We start from the raw sequence: 21,678 nt of genomic DNA, 5'->3' as shown, positions 1-21,678 counted from the left end.
GCCCAAAAGTACCCCAGGGCAAGACTTTGATCAATAGCATCTGTTTAGCAATTATGACAGTGAATATGTTTTTCAGATGGGTTGATGTGTGGGCATGCTATCTCATGTATAAGTTCATACTGTGAACCTTTGTCATATCAGTTTTTCTGTTCCCACTGCTTCATGAATCTCCCCTGCAAGCCCTCAGGGACTTTCAAGCTTAGACAGCATCCTCTCCCCTAATTTGGCAACAGGGTTGTGCAATCAGAATGCTGTGCACATGACCCATGGTGATAAAAGGAAAAGAAACTTTCAAGAGTAAAATAAGCTGGGAACACACACTATCTCAGAACTAAAGTATAAAGACTTGATAAAAAGTGATAGACGAACCCTTCCATGCTTGAACACACACACACACACACACACACACACACACACACACACACACACACACACACACACACACACACACACACACACACTCACACACACACACACACACACACACACACACACACACACACACACGTGTGCATGCACACACATACAAACACACAGGTTTGCTTCAGATCTGCTACAGTGAACTTCCATAGTTACTGAATTTTGCAAAAATATGGAAATTCTATATTGCAGATTTTCAAAAAACTTAATGAAGAAATAGAAATGAATGCATAATATTAAACACGTTTGGTTCTTGGCTGGAGCACCTTTTGTGTGGAGTCTGTGTGTCCTCCCCGCGGTCAAGTGACATTTAATGACATGCAGGTAGATGCATGCATGAATGGGTGTGCCTTCTTTGAAGGTTGGGCTTCGGGCTACCAACTCGGCACCATAAAAATCCACTGCCGATCATTAGCAGACCGGAGTTCTGCTGTGGCGACCCTTAACCGGGAAAAGCAGAAAGGCAAACAACATAGTGAAATCAAATGTGGTGTCACCGTTCAAACAGAAAAAGAATATCTAGTAATGGTTTCTAGATGTAACCATCAAAGTTATAGAAAATAGACAACCTAATCTGGATAACTTTAAGCTAAAATATTAGAAAATTAAAAAAAAAAAAAGATAAAGAAAAAAATTAATTTAAAGGACCTATTACATTTAACAGAACCCCCCCTCAATCAATGTCATTGTTCTTTGTCCAAGCAGTTTATTCATATTCTTTTGATAAAATGGTTGTCTGCTGTCCACTGAATGTTTAGGGTTAATACTATTACTGTCATTATAAATAACAGAAATGATGCATTCTTAATACGAAAGTAGTTTCGTAGAGAAACTGCCTTCCTGGCATTAGATCTCCTGTGTTCCCAGCTAGTCTGCTCATTCATCTTTGGATGAAAGTGGACATTGAGGCCATTATGTAGTCAACCGTCAGTGTTTTTCTTTTAGGGCCCTAAACCCTCCCTTGTCCTGGACAGAGGATCTTCAGCCCCTACAGTGAGGAGCCACACTGCATTTCCCCATATAAGTGCATGTTTTTGTGAAGACTACCATATATATGGCTTGCTCAGCCAAACAGATTGGGTCACCTCTGTACCCACTGTATCTCCTCTGAGAGAGATCGTAGCAGCATGTGACCTCGATCATTTCACTTTACCCTAGAATAGGAACACCAATTGTTATTATGCCAGCTGTACAAAACACATAATTTACCAATCAAAGCAAAGTCACTCAAATCACAGTTAGAGCTTTGTCCCTCTAAACCTGGAACTGGATATTAGTTATATGGCAGGTTGTCCAAACTCAAAATGTACATGTAAAAATTTAATTCTGCTTGTTGTTGACATCTCTGTACATCAGACGATGGCCTGTCATAGGTGTTTTAGTGATACCTCTCAAGTTGTCCAAAGAAACACCAAGTCAGCTGAACTTCCAAAGGTCTCCTCTGTCGAAAATAGTAGCAATGTAGACAGATAAAAACACCAGATAGAAGACCACCACGATGCTGTAAAATCTTCCTTTATTAGAACAGAACAAGATGGATAAGCGCTTTCGCGTACCAGACCCAGTACGCTTCTTCAGATCTGAAGAAGCGTACTGGGTCTGGTACGCGAAAGCGCTTATCCATCTTGTTCTGTTCTAATAAAGGAAGACTTTACAGCATCGTAGTGGTCTTCTATCTGGTGTTTTTATCTACCTCTCAAGTTGTGCGGTTCCAAAAAGGGGAAAAATTAGTTTCTTTTTCTTTTATTAAATCATCTCCCTCTTCTCTGAGTGTAGGCAACCTCAGAGGTAATACATTTATTTATTTATTAGTTTAAAATAAATAAATAAATAAATAAATATAAATCTTCTCCCTCTTCTCTGAGTGTAGGCAACCTCAGAGGTAATACATAACAGTGATTGTGGTGCAAAAAACAAAAATATGCATATATTTTGTAATATACTGATGGGGCAAAGGCTACAACCCAGGAATCAATATATTAGTGTCTGTTGGCAGGTTTAATGTATTGTCCAATTTATAATACTAATATGTGCACAGGTGTGTCATTCACTCTAGTTAAATTGTATTGTTTGTGATCTTAAGGTGAAGGGTATTCATTTTAATGACTGCTGGATGTGGTTATGTAAATGGAAAGATAAAAGCACTTCTCTTATTTAGTACATTTAGTGGTTGATAACTGTGTGCTTTATACTGAAGAAATTGATATTAGGCTTACAGACCTAAAATGACTGTTTCAGATAAGGAGGATATGTCTCAGTACTCAAGCACAGGAGCCTCATGGCCTGTATTATGGCTGCTTGTCACCATCTTGTGGATAATTCTGATATAGCAACTTTGCTCCGATTTTTATTGCTGTTTTTCAGCAATCGCCATGTCCTAACTCAAAATTCTGCGGAGTATAGGTTCTAGAAAACAGTGTAATCTTTTACTACCCAACACCTAAGAAAGAGGCTATATGGTAGCTTAACTGGATTTCTGCTAGTAACTTCAAAATATTACTGCAGACTTGACAATGTCACTTAGACAGTGTTCCCGGTCTGAGCCTTTAAAAGCTCCACGTGGATTAGTGCTCTACCCTAATTAACAACCACAAGTAAATACATACATTCATACATGCATGCATACATACATACATATATAAGCAAATAAATACATAAATAAATACAATTGAAAAAGGCATATTCACTTTTAACAACAGCCTGTACCAAAAGTACATATATTTAACACAACAGCTGTGCTTGTTTGGACCCTGACTCTGCTGGCATAGTTGTGTGGCCTACTATCTTACATGTTATAAGGTACTGTAGTGTTCTTAGCTGCTGTCACCATGGGAGTTATAGCAGGTGCATTGTCATCAACCGAATTGTAAGTCATTATCGGCTATCACTTTTAGTTTTGTTGCTTCTGTGTCTGTTTCAGGGATTTTCTGCGTATTTTTTTGTTCAGTTTTATATTTTACAGCTATTGCCTTCTCATGGAATTTTGATGTCACCAAGAGGTCAGGTCTTTCCCTTCCAGCCACACTAAAATTATGCAGATGGGGGATGGCTATGGCATGGATGTGCTGTACAGGGTGTCCTGTCTGAGAATATTAAACATGAGGACATCGATAGTAAACAGAAAGCAGCACTGTCCTTTATTTCACAGGGGAAAAGCCAATAGTGCATTTCTGCAGAAAGCAAAAAAAAAAAAAAAAAAAAATAGATATCTCTACAGAGGGAGAAAGGGTTAGAGAATCCTGGACATGTCACCAGCCAGACAAAAAAAGGAGTTACAACATTGCAGCCTTAATTACAAATTAGAAACAGAACTACTATATAATCATGTGGGATAGATTGCTACCAGACTCAAGATATCTAAAGATTGAATTAAGGAATTTGTACAGCCATACCTAAAATTATGTGGATCCATCTACTGAACATACAGGGGATTTGGAAGATATCCTATGGACAAGTGCAGTCTTGGTATTGGAGGTGATTTTAACATCGATGGTACTCAGACCCGGATAGACTGCCCAGTGGGCATGACCAATTTCTTAATGCTAATAAGGTTAAGGGAGATTTTTTAAAGAGCATGAGCAATGCGATGTATAGAGCACAGTTCATGTTACAGGCCAGAGCTTTACCCATGTAGCCCCACTACAGGTGTACCATGTAATCAGTAGACTTGACTGTTGGTTTATAAATTTGATAAAACATTTTGAAATCTTTACTACAAAAATTCACCCCTTCACTTTTACTGGACCACACTGAGGCCATCATGAGGCTTTGAGATGCATCTCCCAATCCAGTCCAAGGATCAGACTATTTAGTGAGGATACTAATAGAATCCTGGAAGATTCTAATGAGGAAGCTCAGACGACTGAAATTAGATAGGAATAGTTCTAATATAAACACCATGTAGCTTGTGAAACAGAAGAGAGTACAAGGTTCATAGATTTATAGGTAGGTACTAGGCTATCAGCCATAGGGCCCATACAAGCCTAGCCAAAAAATGTACCCTGGCTTTCGCCACCCAAGAAAATTATTTTCCTGTGCCCCTGTCGAGCAGAGCCACAGAAGTGATCCCCGGGGTGAATTTCCCATTTCCCATCCAATCATCAAGATTTTTCTTGAAGAGTGCTAATGAGGAGCTCTGTTTGACATAGATAGGTAGTCTATTCCAGAGTATGGGAAGTCTCTGGGACAGGAATCTATCCCTTCAGCATGTTCTGTTTATTGTGGTGACAAGGTTTAGGTCCCTAGAGCATGTAGCTCGGAGGGATTGGGATTTCTTTAAGTGGAGCATGTCCAACAGCTCTGGGTTTGACATATCTTTGTATGTTAGGCAGAGCTCGCCCCTGAGTAGGCGATATGCGATGGAGTAAAGCTGTAGTTTTTTGAGACAGTCTGCATAGGGCATCTGTTTGAGGCCAGTAATCCTCTTTGTGAGGTATTTTTGTGACCTTTCCAGTTGTTGTAGATGTCTTGTGAGGTACATACCAAAAGGGGCGTTGTACTCTATAATGGGTCTAATGAGTGATGAGTAGAGGGGAACAATGACCTCTTTTTTTCTGGATGAGAAACCTTTTGTGATGAGGTGTGCCACGTAGAAGGATCTCCTGACCACTGTGGCAATGTGATTATCAAAGGAGAGACTACTGTCCACCTGTGTCCCATGGTCTCATCACATTTTCGGCATTAAGTAGACTACCAGCTATGTGGTAGTTCATGGGTACAGAGTTTTTACCAAAGGGGATGATAATACACTTTTTGGCATTGAGCTTCAGGCAATGGCTTTGACACCAGGTATCTGTCTCAGTGAGGCCCTTTTGTAGTTTGTCCACATCGTTAGGAGTTTTGATTATGGCTCCTAGTTTGCAGTCATCTGCAAACTTTGTTAGCCAAAGACCTTCTGTGTTGGCCTGCACTTCAGAGAAGTAGATACCAAACAGGAGAGGACCCAGGACTGAACCCTGTGGTACTAAACTTGTCACTGGTCTGATGTCGGATTTGGAATCCACTACTTTCACAGTGCGGGTTCTATCCATGAGCCAGTTGGCAACCCATCTTGTGACATAGGGATTTATACCTAGTTTAGTGAGCTTATCTATAATTCCAGAGTGGGGGATGGTGTTGAAAGCCTTGGCGAGATCTAGATAAGCTGTGTGAACCATTTTACCCTCATCTATGGCTTTGGTGACTGCTTCAAAGAAGTCAATCAGGTTTAGGAGACATGATCTGCCTTTTACAAATCCAAACTGGGTAGGGTCCAGAGTTTGGAGATTACCAATGTCTTTGTTTATGAGTTCCATGATGATACATTCCATGGCCTTGCAGACCAGGCTCATCAGGCTAATGGGGCGGTAGTTCCCGGGGTCCATCGTGGCTCCCCCTTTGTGTAGTGGGATAACCATTGCGTTGCGCCACTCAGTGGGTACAAAGCCTGAGGTGAGGCTATGATTGAACATGGTACTTAGGTAGGGTGCCAGTTAATTCTGTAGTTCGTGTAGAAGGCAGCCTGGGATATTGTCAGGTCCAAAAAATACACCAGCAAAGGTCCCATGGATGCTGTGTTCTTGGCTTTGGAGAGTGTGTTTTTTACCTGTGCAGCCGTGATTATAGGAACTTTGCATTCTTCCAGTATAGAGATGGGCCCTCTAGGGGGTGAGAGGGGGGGTAAAGTTAGCACTGAACCTATCTGCCAGGATGTTGGCAATATCAGTTGGTTCTGTATATTTAGTGTCATTGTGCTGTAACTCAGAGCAGATCTGAGTGTTGCCATTGAGATTTTTGACATCGCTATAGAATGCTTTGTGATTGTCTTTAGAATCAGTGGCAATTTTGTTTTCGTAACTAGCTTTGGAGGATTTTATGAGGGATCTCAGCTTCTTACTGAGGTTGACCAGGGAGTTCCTCCAGTCATGGGATTTTACTCTTTTTTTCAGTTCCTTTCTTCTGTTGTAGAGTTTGTTTATGGCAGAGGACCACCAGATTGGCTTCCTTTTTTTGGAGGATAGCATCTTGGTTCTGTTAGGGATAGCATGATCCATGCACTTGTGTAAGTGCTTATAAAGTGCATTTGTGTAGGATTCGGCAGTCATACCTCTATTGTCCATCTGCATGGGTGTCATGAAGTTTGCCACTTCTGTCTTAAGAAGTGTGAAGTTGGCTTTGGAGAAGTTTTTTACGATGGTTTCCCTAATTGGGGTGGGGGTGGGATGTGGATGTCTAGGCTGATTAGCTTGTGGTCGGATCTGACCAACGAGGAATTGACCTCTGGTGTGGAACACTGGTTTCCCATGTTGGTAATGACCAGGTCTTGGATATTGCTGCCCCTGGTGGGGGTGTGAATAAGTTGATCCAAGGAGTTGGAATTTATGAATTCTAGAAAACGTTGAGCAAAAGAGTTGGTACATGAGTAGTTTTCCCAGTTAATGGTGGGGTAGTTGAAATCGCCCATTATTAGGGTGTTGGATTGTACCCTAATACTTTCCAGTGTATCAAGAAATGAGGAGTGTGAATCCTGGGGCATGGTGGGGGGTCTGTAGCAAGCTACAATTTGGATTACGGTCTTGCCCAGAGTTAGTTGCACTTGGATAATCACGGATACATTATGCTGTGCAACTAGCCTGGAGGTGTGGATATCCTTAATGAATATGGACACGACTCTGCCTTTAGTGCTTCGTTCTGGGTTAGGTAGCCGACTGGTGTGGTATGAATTGTAGCCTGGTAATGCAGAAGTGCTCTCTGGAGCTTTGAACCAGATCTCTGTCACTGCACAGATGTCAGTGTTCCCCATTTTAAGGAGTGCCTCGAGTGAGTGCATTTTGAGGTTTAGACTTCTAGTATTGAGTAGCATTACCCTCAGATTTTGCTTGCTTGTACCTGTAATGAAGGTGAATTTGTCATTTGAACCTTGCCTAAAAAGGCACTATAGGGGTGGCAAGAGCCTTAGCTAGTATCCGGAATCCTAAGGGCGACAGGTGCAGGCCATCTCTGGCAAAGCATCGTGGTCTGTCGATCATGTCGTCCCAGGCAGACAAATACTGGCTTCACTTAGAATGACACCAGAAGCTTAGCCAATTGTTGAAGTCAATCATTTTGTCCTTGTACTGTTGTATCATTCTGGGTGATGGCAGGATGCTACTCAGGGTTAGTGTCATACCTGCCTGGGATACAAGATCGGAGAGCTCCTCCATGTCTCTTTTCATGTAGTCCAGGGAGGTACGTCTCAGGTTATTCACACCAACATGGACAATGACAGTGTCATATTTGTACTTATTGTGGAGTGACCTGAGTGCATGCGTTATGTGGTGGATCCTGGCACCTGACAGGCAGCTGACAGTAACTTTCTCCTTGATTAGTCTAGTGAGTGGAACATCAGTGTGCCTGACTATAGAGTCACCTATGACTAGTGTTGGGTACATTGTTATGCCTTATGGGCTGTGGTTGAGTGGCACACTGAGTTTGTGGGCTATGTGTCATTTGGGTTGTGTTGTGGGGTGGAGTTTGCTTGCGTTTATGCTTTGGATGTCCCTGATGCTTGGGCAGGTTTTTATTGAGAGCCTCCGCTAATGTAGGCATGTGTTTTGTGTTTCTATGTGTGTGTTTTAGTGGTGTAGGTTTTGAGGGACTATGTGATGAGTGTGGTGTGGTGCAAGTGTTTACCTTCTCCTCTTGACTGTCTAGTCCAGTCTTGGGTGAAGAGAGCTTTGCTTCCAGTTTGGCTATATAAGTGCATCTCTCACAAGTTGTAGTGTTGGGTGGTAGGAGGAGAGGGTTGTCTGTGAACATGAGGCAATTGCTGCATTGCCCCAAGATGCCCAGATTCATCAGGTAGACAGGAGAAATCACTGGGAGCTGACCCTTAGACATGCCTGGATAAGTGCTTATTTATTAAGTACTAAAAACTGCTTTCCACTAGACAAGTGAGGAAAGTTGAGTGCTGTAGTAATTTGCAGCTTATGTAGTGCTTACAATGAGTTCTGAACAAGTGCTGAGTTCAAAGAAACAGATTTGAGTGCTGAAACTAGAAAACTAGCTAGTAGGTATCACAAGGGATAAGAAACTAAGAGTAGTACTACTCAACACCAGAAGTCTAAACCTCAAGATGCACACACTCGAAACTCTCCTTAGCATGGAGAACATCGATATCTGTGCAGTAACAGAAACCTGGTTCAAGGCTCTCGAGAGCACCCCAGCACTACCAGGTTATACCTCATACCATGCTTTTCGGCCCCAAAACTTGGACCGAACCACAAAAGGAGGGGAGTATCAATATTCGTCAAAGATACCCACACCTCCAGGTTGGTGGCACAGCACGAAGCATCAGAGACTATCCATGTGCAACTAACAGTGGGTAAAACTGCCTTCCAGTTTATAGCCTGCTACAGACCACCCTCCCAAACCCAGGAACCCCACTTGGCCTTCCTGAGAACACTGGAAAATATGAAGATCTCTCCAAACACCATTATATTGGGTGACTTCAACTACCCAACCATAGACTGGGAGCATTACTCTAGCTCCAACACCAGGCCCAAAGGTTCCTTGAATTTATAAACTCAAATGCTATGGAACAACTTGTTACCACTCCCACAAGAGGGGAAAACATACTGGACCTGATCATCACCAACATGGGGACTCTATGCTCCAGACCAGAAGTGTATCCCTCACTGGTAAGATCAGACCATAAACTAATCTCACTGGATATTCACATCCCAACCCCACCCCATGCCCAGAAAACCACAGTGAAAAACTTCTCTAAAGCAAATTTCACACTCCTCAAAACCGAGGTGGAATCCTTCAAAGCCCCTGGGCCTGTGGATAACATGGCCCAGACCACAAAATCCTTTATAAACGCATCCTATGAACACCTTCAGGAATGCATGGATCATGCAATCCCAAATAAAACCAAGACCCAATCCTCCAAAGTCAGACGTCCTGTCTGGTGGACCCCAGCCATAAACAAACTATACAATAGAAGGAGGAAGCTACTACATGACAGAGCAAAATCCCAAAAAGGGAAGGCATCTCTGATCAGTATTAGCAAAAAACTACGGGCACTCATAAAATCGTCTAAGGCCAGCTTTGAGAGAAAAATTGCACAGGACACTAAGGATAATCACAAGGCCTTCTTTAGTTATGTTAGGAACCTGGGTGGGAATTCCCAGATATGCTCAGAATTAGTCAAAAATGACAAAAATACACCGAACCCACAGACATTGCCAACATCCTAGCTGACAGGTTCAGCGCAAACTTCTCCCCCCCTCCCCACCAAAAGGGCTAATATCTATCCCTGCAGAGTGCTGCCCCCCTGACATCTCAGATTCTCAGGTAAGAGCTGCCCTCTCCAAAGCAAGAAACACAGCATCAATGGGACCAGACGGTGTCCCAGGCTGCGTCCTACATGAACTCCAAGAAGAGCTAAACCCAAACCTAAAACTACTGTTCAATCTCAGCCTTACTACAGGATATGTACCCAAAGAGTGGCATACAGCAACAGTTGTCCCTCTCCACAAAGGTGGTGCCTCAATGGATCCTGGAAACTATCGCCCCATAAGTCTCACTAGCTTGGTCTGCAAAGCTATGGAAAGGATCATCATGGACCTTATAAATAAAGATATTGGGGACCTACAGACACTGGATCCTACCCAGTTCGGCTTTGTTAAGGGCAGATCCTGCCTCTTAAACCTGGTCGATTTCTTTGAAACAGTCACCAAGGCCATTGACAAGGGGAAGGTGGTCCACACAGCCTACCTGGACCTCGCAAAAGCCTTCGATACAATACCCCACTCGGGCATTATAGATAAGCTCACCAGCTTAAATATAAACTCCTATGTCACTAGATGGGTTGCAAACTGGCTCAAGGACAGAACCCACATGGTTAGAATAGCTGGAGCCATGTCAGACTCCAAACCAGTTACAAGTGGCATCCCACAAGGCTCAGCCTTGGGACCTTTCTTGTTCGGTATATATTTCTCGGAGGTACAGGCCATCACGGAAGGACTGTGGCTGACCAAGTTCGCAGATGACTGCAAACTGGGTGCCATAATAGACTCTCCAGCTGACACAAGCATCCTCCAAAAGGGCCTCATAGAAAAAGACAACTGGTGCCAGAGCCATGACCTCAAGCTAAACACCAAAAAGTGTATAGTCACCCCCTTTGGCAAAAACAAAGTGCCCACAAATTACCACATAGGTGGTAATCCATTAAGTACAGAAGAAGTAATTGGGGACCTGGGGACCCAAGTTGATAGCAATCTCTCATTTGACAACCACGTGGCCAAAGTGGTTAGAAAAACATTTTATATAGCCCTCCTAATCATGAAAGGGTTCACATCTAGATCAGGGAGGTCATCGTGCCTCTTTACTCATCCCTCATCAGGCCCATAATTGAGTACAATGCCCCTTTTGGGATGTACCTTACCAGACACCTGCAGCAACTGGAAAGACCCCAAAAGTACCTCACCAAGAGGATCAAGGGGCTCAAACAGATGCCGTATGCTGCCCGGTTAAAGAAACTCCAGCTCTACTCAGTGGCATGCCACCTGCTCAGAGGCGATCTGTGCCTGACGTATAAAGCCATGTCCAACCCAGAATTAATGGACATGCTGCACCTCAGAAAATCCAAATCCCATCGAGCTATGCGCTCGAGGGACTTAAACCTCAGCACTGAAATAAATAGGACATGCTGGAGGGACAGATTCATAACCCAGAGGCTCCATTCACTCTGGAATAAAATCCCAGTCCAGGTTAGGCTGAGTCCCTCATTGACTCTCTTCAAGAGGAATCTTGATGAGTGGATGGGAGATCATAGATTTACCTCGGGTATCACTTCTGTGTCACTGTTAGACAGAGGCACAGTATACTAACATCGAAAAAGGGCATAGCAAAATTAATTTAAAATGGGTGGCGAAAGCCATACACACTCTGGCTAGGCTTATAAATGCCCTAGGGCAGATAGCCTAGTATGAACCTATGAACCTATGAACCTTATAAGAAACAAAACTAAGCTAGAAGGCTTCCCTCCAACCCAGAAGGGCTTGGGGGCTCAGAAGCCTACAAACAGTCTAGACCACTTAACAAGAAAGGCAGGAAACACGCTTAATTTTTTTTTCTCTTTCCCAGATGCTCTCTTTCTACACAGTAGGAGTGCCTGAAATCAGAATATGATCTCACTGCACTCAGTTGAGTGAGCAAATGAGATGGGCCCAGAAGGAGTATCCAGTCACACATTTACAAGAGGGGCGGGCAGTTTCAAAGCCACTAAGATTAACACCAAAACAGAAACAGGGAAGGTGGGTGGGAAAACTAACTGAAGAACTGAGTATTTCCTGTTCAGTTAATATTCATGCAACACAGTTAAATCAATTTAAATACTGTATTATTTGAAAAAAAGTGTGGGCAGACTTAAGGTTAGAGAAAAACATTCTAGAGGATGAAAAGTGGTATAATGAAGGCAACTGCCCCAACAAGCAAGTAGGGAGACTATTAAACCAGGATAACGTGGAAGAGCTTCCTATGGGAGAAATGAATCACTTTCCCAGTCTTAGACACTTGACTGAAGGTTATTGAGAAGAAATTATTTTGTACATTAGAAATAAACAGGAATTACCCCAAAAGAACTTTTTAAGGCCAATATAGTAAAAAGAAAAATCATAGACTTTATCAGTCTCAGGAGCATAGACCCCCTCAGTATTGAAAATGTTTCTTTAAAGCCCTTTGACCTTCTGCCTGGAACCAGAAGCACTTAACCTGCCTGTTACAATAGATAAAAATTCCAAGAACTGTGAATGCACTTCCTTCAGACAGTGTGTTTGCTGCAGATGGACTGTCTGCAAACTTCTGTAATGCCCTGTTAGAACACTCTGGGCCCTCCTGCACTTGTCTGGATGAATAAAGATGGCCAGAAAAGTTGGGGCATCTTCCAGTGGATCAAGAGTAATGTCAGTAGTCTTATTAACAAAGGTAGACTGAGATATGCTCTCTTCACTTAACTATATAAGCAGTCTTTATTTATTTTGTTGAAGACTAAAATATATTCAGAAATACTGACCAAACTACCAGACGTTCTTCATAAAGTGATTCATTCCACTCAAAGATGATTCATTAGGGGTGTAAGGGGGAAAGATTGACTAAGACTTGGCTAAATTCCTAATAAACTAGTAGAATGAACGGATACCCCAAAACAGCCTTCTTATAGACCTGCAAATAGTATTTAATTCACTTAAGTGATCGCTATTAAGAAAAGTACTTCAGGCATATGGTATTTCATATTCATTTTTGACCAAATGTCAACCTTTTTGTAAAAAGCCATTAGTATAAGAGGTGATCAACATTTTCTACTTTTCTACTTATAGAGAGAGAGAGAGAGAGGGAGGGCCAAAGCAATACTACCCACTCTCGCAATGCTATTTGTATTAATAGTTAGGTACATCTGAGACAGCATTATATCAATATTATAAATTAACACTATAAATTAATTAATAATATGTGGCAAATGTCAAGTGCCTCTGGCAGACCAGATCTGCAGACAAATGCAAACTAGATGTAGTCATGGAATCCCATAAAGACACAGATATCCTTCAAAAGGGCCTGATACAGACAAACAACTGGTGCCAGAGCCATGGACTAAACTAAATGTGAAAAATGTGTAATAATATCCTTTGGAAATATGACCACCCATGGTAATTGCCACCTTGATAATGCACCCCTAAAAGTAGACCCATTGATCAGGGATCTGGTAACTCATGTTGACAGTAACCTGACATTTGACCAAAATGTGTCTACTGTGGAGAAAAAATCATTCTACACTGCACAATTTATAAGTAACAGCATGGCGACCAGGTCTAAGGAGATCACTGTTTCACTGTGCTCACCCCTTATCTGACTAATTATTGAGTACAGTGTAACTCCAGGTATATACCTGACCAGGCACTTGAAACAGTCTGAGAGACCATAGAGGTTCTTCAGAAAATGAATACAGGGAGTAAGCAACAAGTCCTTTGTGGACCATCTTAAAGCCCTATCCCTGTACATAGTCTCTTACAAACTGCTGTGCAGTGATCTATGCTTAGCCAACATGGCATCCTCTGAGCCCACACTGATAGATTTGCTGTCCATTTGCAAAGCAAATAACTTCAGAAATACCAGTTTTAAGGATCTAAACCTTGTCTGGAACATAAATAGGACATGTTGGAGAAACAGGCATGTGTCTCAAAGATTACCTGTTCTCTGGGACAGGCTTTCAGGTTAAAAGACAAAGACAGAAAGATAAAGAAGATAGGCAACCTTCATAAAGAATGCCAGCAATAACCTGCTCACCAGTCCACAGGACATCAAAGGAAGATAGTACATGTACTTCCAGCAACTTCTGAATGAAGAAAAAAAACAGAAGCTGTACTGCCCCAGGCACAGCCCATGGTGAGAGAAGAGGAGGAGCCTACCCTAGCAGAAGTAAGAAAAGCAGTAATGGAAAATGAAGTCAACGAAAGCTGCAGGCTCAAATGAAGTCAGAGCAGATTGATCAAGATCTTGGGTGAGATAGGGGAAAAATTGCTCCTGAGTGTACTCATAGCAGTATGATGAGAAATATGTACCTCAGTTGACTGGAGAATAAGTACTAGTTCCAGCATTCAACAACAAAGGAGTCATTCACAGCTGTGAGAAGGATAGAGGTATCAGATCCCTATCACACTGCATTAAAATTCTGGAGAGGGTTATTGATAAACAAATATGAAGAGTAGTAGAAAGTAAGATGGGAAATGAGCAGTTCTGATTCAGATCAGGATGCAGCGCAAATGACTCAAGGTTTGCAGTGAGACAGATACTTGAGAGGAAGCTAGAAATAAGGAAAGAGTTTAACTGAGCATCTTAGAATTGGAGAAAGCATTTAACAAGGTCCAAAGAAAACTGATTTGGGCAGTCCTGCACTGGTTCATAGTCCCACAAACATTGGTAGGATTAGTGCAAACTATGGATCCAATGACTCAAGTACAAATAGGGTTTGGTCTTACAGAGGGGATCCCAGTAGGAGTGGGTGTGCATCATGGTTCATCTCTGAGCCCACTGCTGTTCATACTGGTAATGAACTACATTAGCAATCAGGTTCAAGGGGACATGTCGACAAAGCCGCTGTGTGCAGATGATGTAGCATTACAAACAGATTCTGAGCAAGAACTTCAGCAAAGAATAGAGCAACAAAATGCAAAACTGAAAGTACATGGGATTAAACTGTGTATAGATAAGGCAGTTGTAATGGCAGCAAATGGGGGAAGTCAGAAGAAACTGAAAACTGAGATAGAAGAGCAAAGCAATGGAACAGGTTAACAACATCAAGTGTCTGGGAGGGGAGTCGAGGAGAAGGGAAGACTGAATGAAGAGGTTAAAGCTAGAATCAAAGGGGCTGCAGTCAACTGGCACAGAGTGTTGGGGTAGTGTATGACAGAAGAATGCCAAAGAAGCTGAAAAGTAAGGTGTACAGAACAGTGGTGCAACCAGTACTTCTGCGTGGTACAGAAATCTGGGCAGTAAAGGCAGAGCCATTGAGGAAGCTAGAGGTGATTTTATTTATTTATTTATTTATTTAAAATTTGTTTACTGGGAAAGTCCTTGATGGAGATGAAGTGCCTGAGAAAGGTGGTAGGAAGCACACTGTGGCACAGACAAAGAAAATACATAAGAGCAGAAGCCAACATAGCTTCAATTACAGAAAAAGTCAAAGAGAACAGATTACAGTAGTTTGGGCACATGTGCAGGAAAGCAAAAGACAATTTGAAGAAGAAGATTTGTGACACACAGGAAGAAGCTAAGAGGAAACGAGGGTGTACAGCAAAGAGGTGGATGGATTGTCTGAGAGAAGATCTATGACGATCAGCATGATTTATTAAAGAAGGTAGGAGGGAGGCACTGAATAGTGATAGACAGCAACACGTGACAAGATTCCCTGAAACCATATACAAAAATGCAAAAAAGGGGTTTATTGATGGTGAAACAGGCTTTCCAGCCATGTGAAGCAAAGCTAATCCCTAACCATATTTCAATGTGGCTTGGACCAATGGATCGTAAAGCGCAAAATTAACACTGATTTGGCACCTATGTCCCACAAGGACAGAGGATGCTTGTTAATACTTGATGCGCACAAACCTATTTTATATGTCATAAAATTCCTTTGGATATTGACACGTCAGCAATATTTTAATAAATTTGGAGTAAGTTTGGCTAAGCTTACAATGGCTCTTGGGCCAATAACCTTAGTAATTACCTGTGAGCCTATGAGCCTATATACAGTAGGGTGTCTCCTTTGTTTTGACCAATATATCGTGCCATCACAATTCACAGATGATAGAATGCTGTGTCTTTCGATCCTATTGTCATGTGTGATAGAAGACTCCCTATAACAGTTCGTAGAACCATAACTGCAAGTCTCAAGACATACAAAAAATAATAAAAACATCAAAACTGCGAGCAGTGGGTGTCAGCATCTCCTACATCCCCACTACTTCTGAATATTAACTCTGAGATCACTATACCTTGGTGAAAAGAGAAAACTCTGAAAAACAGTCATCTTGGACTTATAATACTGCTGGTCTTTATTTTTGCAAGTTCAGTCCCTCTGTTCCTGGACTCAGGTATAAGAATATTATAATTTAAAACTGTTACTGTGAGAGAAGGCTTTTGGGTGTTGAAGGACTTTGGTTATCTTTCATGGCTAATCCTGAGCAAGAAATCTGACTTATTCCTATTAAACAATGTATGTTTATCTAAAAAGAAAAATGACAGAAATATTGCCAATGTTAAGGAAACAAAAGTTATGAATGTATCCATAATGTAAAAATATTACAGTAATGTGTAGGCCTAAAGCTGTAGACATTAGCAATGCTCAGCATACAAAACATTCTTAGGTTGCTAAAGTACTTCCTCCCTGTCAGATAATGTCCTTTACAGCTTTCCTTCTCTAGATATAAAACTGGCCATGCTAGGGTAAATAACATAAGACACACAAAGCCTTATTTGCCAAGACAACTGTTGTGTCTGGTGAGAGTATGTCATATCTCTCAACCTCTTAGTGCAAGAAATCTGGACAAAGCCTAAAATAATAGGACAGATAAAGACCCACAAGTATGGAAAATGTTTAAATATTCTCTTATAAACTTAGAAAGTTGCTAGAATAACTGGATTTGTGTTATGTGCATTTTTCTGAAGGATATGAAGTGTGAGACACAAATGTTTGTTATGATACAGTGACTTCAATCCTCAGTGATTTGCCATAAAACCACAAATTTTATGAGAAAGAGAAAAAAAAAATGAGGTAAAAATCTGGACATTCTGTGAAAATCTGGTCAGTCGAGAAATATGGAGTATGTCCAACCTCAGTAACTGACAGCTGAAGTACTGGGCTATCCCTATTGAGTAGTACTGTCATAAAAATATACCTTTGATAATGGTCACCCCAAAGGAAGACCCAGATCTAGATATCACATGCAACTTCTAATGCTTTACAGAATTATTAAATGAAGTCAGTGTATCTGGTGCACAAATGTCTTCAGGAGCTGCTTTCTTGAAAATAATATCTATATAGCTAAAGCCGAGTAGCGTGAAACTTCGGAACTTCTGGTAAAGGCTTATTGAATTCAAAATACAAACATTTCATGCAATCATATGTTCATAGGTTCATAGGTTTATACTAGGCTATCTGCCCTGGGGCATTTACAAGTCTAGCCAGAGTGTGTTTGGCTTTTGCCACCCTTTTAGATCGGTTTACTGTGCCTCTGTAGAGTAGGTCACAGAAGATAGCCCGTTTAAGGTTAGTTTACTGTGCCCCTGTCTAGCAGGGACACAGAAGAGATCCCAGGGGTGAACTTATGATCTCCCATCCACTTGTCAAGATTTCTCTTGAAGAGGGTCAGTGAGGGGCTCTGCCTAACATGGACTGGGATTCTGTTCCAGAGTGAGGGCAGCCTTTGGGATATGAATCTGTCCCTCCAGCATGTCCTATTTATTTCTGTGCTGAGGTTTAAGTCCCTGGAGCATGTAGCTCTAAGGGATTTGGATTTCCTGAGTGGAGCATGTCCATTAGTTCTGGGTTGGACATGGCTTTATACATCAGGCATAGATCACCTCTGAGTAGGCAGTAAGCAACTGAGTAGAGCTGGAGTTTCTTTAGCTGAACTGCATAGAGCATCTGTTTGAGTCCCTTGATCCTCTTGGTGAGGTACTTTTGGGGCCTCTCCAGTTGCTGCAGGTGTCGGGTAAGGTATATCCCAAATGGGGCATTGCATTCAATTATGGGCCTGATGAATGATGAGTAGAGGGGCACAATGACCTATAATCACATAATCACATGATATAATCACATAATAATCAGAAAGGAATCTAGCAACAGCAATCTTACAGACACATATGGGCCAGTAATTTGTCAAAGAATTAAACAAAACAATGGAAATGAGCTTTATGCTGAGATCTGGTTTGGGCCATGTAATACCTTGGTCTACCTGCCTATAATAACCACAGACTCTAAATAAAACTCATCCTCACTACAGACTATTGAAAACAAAATATGTTGCTTCATCACTACCTGACCCTCTATGAGCACCACTGCATTGACCTCAAAAAAAAAAAAAATGGCTCCCGGTGCCACACACAATAGACCTGCTAACAGGCTCTCTCATCTTCAAACTTCTCCATCCTTACTCATTCCCACCACTAGTTGTCACACTTTATACTAAACAAGTATGCTACAACCTCACACTTCTCCCAAGCAACACCCCACTTCAAATAGGCTCTTCCAACCAGGTTACACTATACCAACCACTCTTTCTTCACCCTTTCTCCTAAAATATGGAAACCCTACCCAGCCACCTAAAGGAACTACCATACCCCTTCTCCACATTCACCGCTGACCTTAAAAAAAATCTTTACCACCAAATCTAGCTGTACTTACCACACAGCAGACTACATCACATAAGGTACTCCCTTTCTATTACTAGCACTTCTTAACTGTCCCACCATCCCTGCCCTGACTTTCTCTCATTACACCACAGCATTCCCAACATGATGTAAACATGATGCAAACATGAAATGTAATCATCTGAATTGTAAAATTTGCATTTTTCTCACAATTGTTGCTACATCTAACTGCAGCTTTACAGTTTTTGTTATATATTGTTACTTTCTGTTCTGTTTTTGACTTGTGCAGCTTAATGTCTCTATTTTCCCTTCTTCTGCTAAACTGTACACTAAGTGTACACGGTAGGATTCAAGAACATCCCTACCACATTTTTGTGTTTTCTAGTCACTCAGAAAGATTACACTAAATGTACACATAGTCTACACTTTGCAGTAACCTTTATGAATCCCTGTTTATATTTAAAGCTGCAAGAAAATCAGTAGGAAAACTAAAATTAGGAGGAAGAAGAGTCTGTGTTGTCTGTTCACTCTAAACGGTGTATACTTAATGTACACTTAGTGTAGGCATTACTGAATACTGGGAAAAATCTATTTTTTAGACAAAAGACAAATATATTTTTGCCTAGGCTATATTATCTAATGATCTCTGTTCTAAAGAGTGTACTCAGTGTGTTTAATGTCTTCTCTATGAAATGCAGCTTGTGAATACTTTCCCCCGGATTCAGCAAGCAGCCGTGCAGGAATAAGTTATTTCTGCACGGCAGGGACCGTTCCTGTTCAGCATGGCAGCACACCATGCATATGTATGAAGATGCACTGCCATGGTGTAAAATGGACATGGTTCTGTGTACAAGCACAGGGGATGTGTCTGAGAGGAGAGCTCTCAAAATATACATGCCCCCTGCATTCCAGTATTGCCTTCATGCAATTTAAAATGAACGAGACCCTTGTAACACCCCCAACCCATCAGGATGACAAATCTGGTCAAAGCCATAAGGGACAATTGTCCCTACCAAGACAAAAGTTGTTAGAATAACACATTTTGCATAAGCACATAGCATACACCTCCCAACCCATCAGAGTAAGGCATGTGGACAAAGCTATAAGGGACAATCATCCCACAAAGCAGAAAGTTGATAGAATAACAGGTTCAGCATTAGCATGGATATTCTTAAGGGTACAAATAAAAAAAACACAACAAATAATGTTTTTAAAACATGCAATAAAATTTAAGCATAGCTGCGTGGGTGTGCCCATTGTTTAGTTATGCTTAGTCCAACTTAAACAGCACAAGACGTTAAATAGCAAGAGACATCCAACATAAGCAATAGTGTAGTGGTTAGAGCATATTCTTTGCAAGCAGCCATTCCTGGTTTGATCCCCACTGTAACCAATTTTCATTTTACATGTGAAACCAATACATAAACATTTTTTAATAATTAGCTACTAAATAACATATATTTGTTAACCAGAGTACTGTAGTGAGGTGTCAGTTTAATAAAAATGTGAAACCCCCATATAAACACAAGTGCCCCATAGAGTATAGTCACACATGAATAAATGCAATGAAAGTGAATTGGGGGGGGTGTCAGGGACAGTAAACAAATTTATAATATGTAATGAATGATGAATCAATCCCATACAGCAGACAATTAATAAAATAAAAAACAAGCAATGCTAAGCATTACACAGCTTTGCTGACTGAGTGTAAGCATTGTGTACATATGAATACTAAGCAATAAATAGCCCGGCTAATTGGATTTGCCCATTGGTAAGCAATGCTGAACCTGCCCCCTTTAAGCACTGCCAGCCTTAGCTAAGCAGGTTTGCCTATAGCGTAGCTTAGCTCAGCATATTCCAAACCTTCCAATCATGGCAAAGGGTGGGAAATCTGCCATATTTAAACCCCACAGGCAGGAATACAGCTCATAACTGGCTGCAGCTTCCTTTTGAAGTAGTATGGCATGAGTTGGTGAGGGCATGCGCTTCCGGGTGCAGCGCTGGGGCATACAGGAATCCAAGGTCATGGTAAAACTCCTCCTCCTGGTACAAAACCATAATGTGAGACTGCTGCAGGGCCACTACAAGGGCTCCCAATATAAAGCAGAAGCCTGAGACCATCTCGTCCGTGATCTCACCAGTGCCACTGGTATCCCTCGGACTGGTGAGCAGGTCCGGCACCACTATACCGACTTGAAGCAGAGGAAGAGGGAGCTCTTGGATGAGTGGGTCCAAGAAGCAAGGCAGAGGGGTGATGTCCCAGCAGTGTGTAAGTAGTCATACCAATAACTGTTTACTAATGTCCAGCCTGTGTATGTGATGGATAGGTATGTCTAAATATTTCTCTATTTCCCTTACAGCTGCAGCTGAGCGGGCTGTGAATCAGGACGCCCATGCTAGTAGGTTGCAAAAGCTGTGTTGCGAGGCTGGTGAGTAACAATCCTGCTTGTAGTAGTCATACCAAATAAATACATAGTAGTAGAAAGTCACCTGGCAGTAGAAAAACTGTGTATGAGTTGTACTGAATAAACCAGACAATATGACAGTAATAGTCCCATATAGTTCATATTTAAATAAAACTGTAACTGCCTGGCAATAAAGTTCTAAATCCTGGACTGGTTGTGTTTACTCTGGTATTGTATGGCATTTAGTGTTGCATTCTCTGAATAGTAATGTTGTGTTAACCAGTGTTACCCACACTGTGCTACATAAAAAAATATCTAGGAATGTCTGTATAAGACTGTTTTAAGTACAAGATCAGATTGTACAACCAAGAGAGACTTAGACAGAAAACACTAAAGAAGTCGACAGCAATATCCAGATAGCACACTCTGATGAAACTTAAATTGCTGTATTTTTAGCAGACACAGCCATGGTTCAAATCCTGGGAGTGGTAGTAATTTATATGCATAATCATACCTCTCAACTGTATAGATTTTTGCAGAAAGTCCAGATAATTGGCTCATATTTTCTGCCTGTTCTTCTGTCCCCCTGGCAAATCATAGGGATGATCTCAGAATTGTAGTCACTAAATAATGACATACATTTGATTTCAGACCTCAAACCCTTCAGAAAATGTATATTAAAACAAATCCTGTCACTCTAGCAACTTTCCAAGTTTATGAGAGCAATATTAAAAATATGTCCCTATTTGTACCCCCATTTTGTCAAGCTTTGTCCAGAGTGTGTGCATTAAGATATTGAGATGTATGTGCATAATATTAACTAGGGATCTGGGAATATGCATAGAAACAGTCAGGTAGTGTTAACAAACCCCCCCCCCAGGTCTGTCAGATAAGAAAACTGTAACTGCCTGGCAATAAAGATTTAAATTCTGGAATTGTATTGTTTACTCTGGTATTGTATGGC

This window comes from Protopterus annectens, chromosome 13.part0 (assembly GCF_019279795.1).
Source record: "Protopterus annectens isolate FY-2018-M chromosome 13.part0, PAN1.0, whole genome shotgun sequence".
Taxonomy (NCBI): Eukaryota; Metazoa; Chordata; order Ceratodontiformes; family Protopteridae; genus Protopterus; species Protopterus annectens.
The sequence above is the reverse complement of the archived record's forward strand: the minus strand, read 5'-3'. Positions refer to the sequence as shown.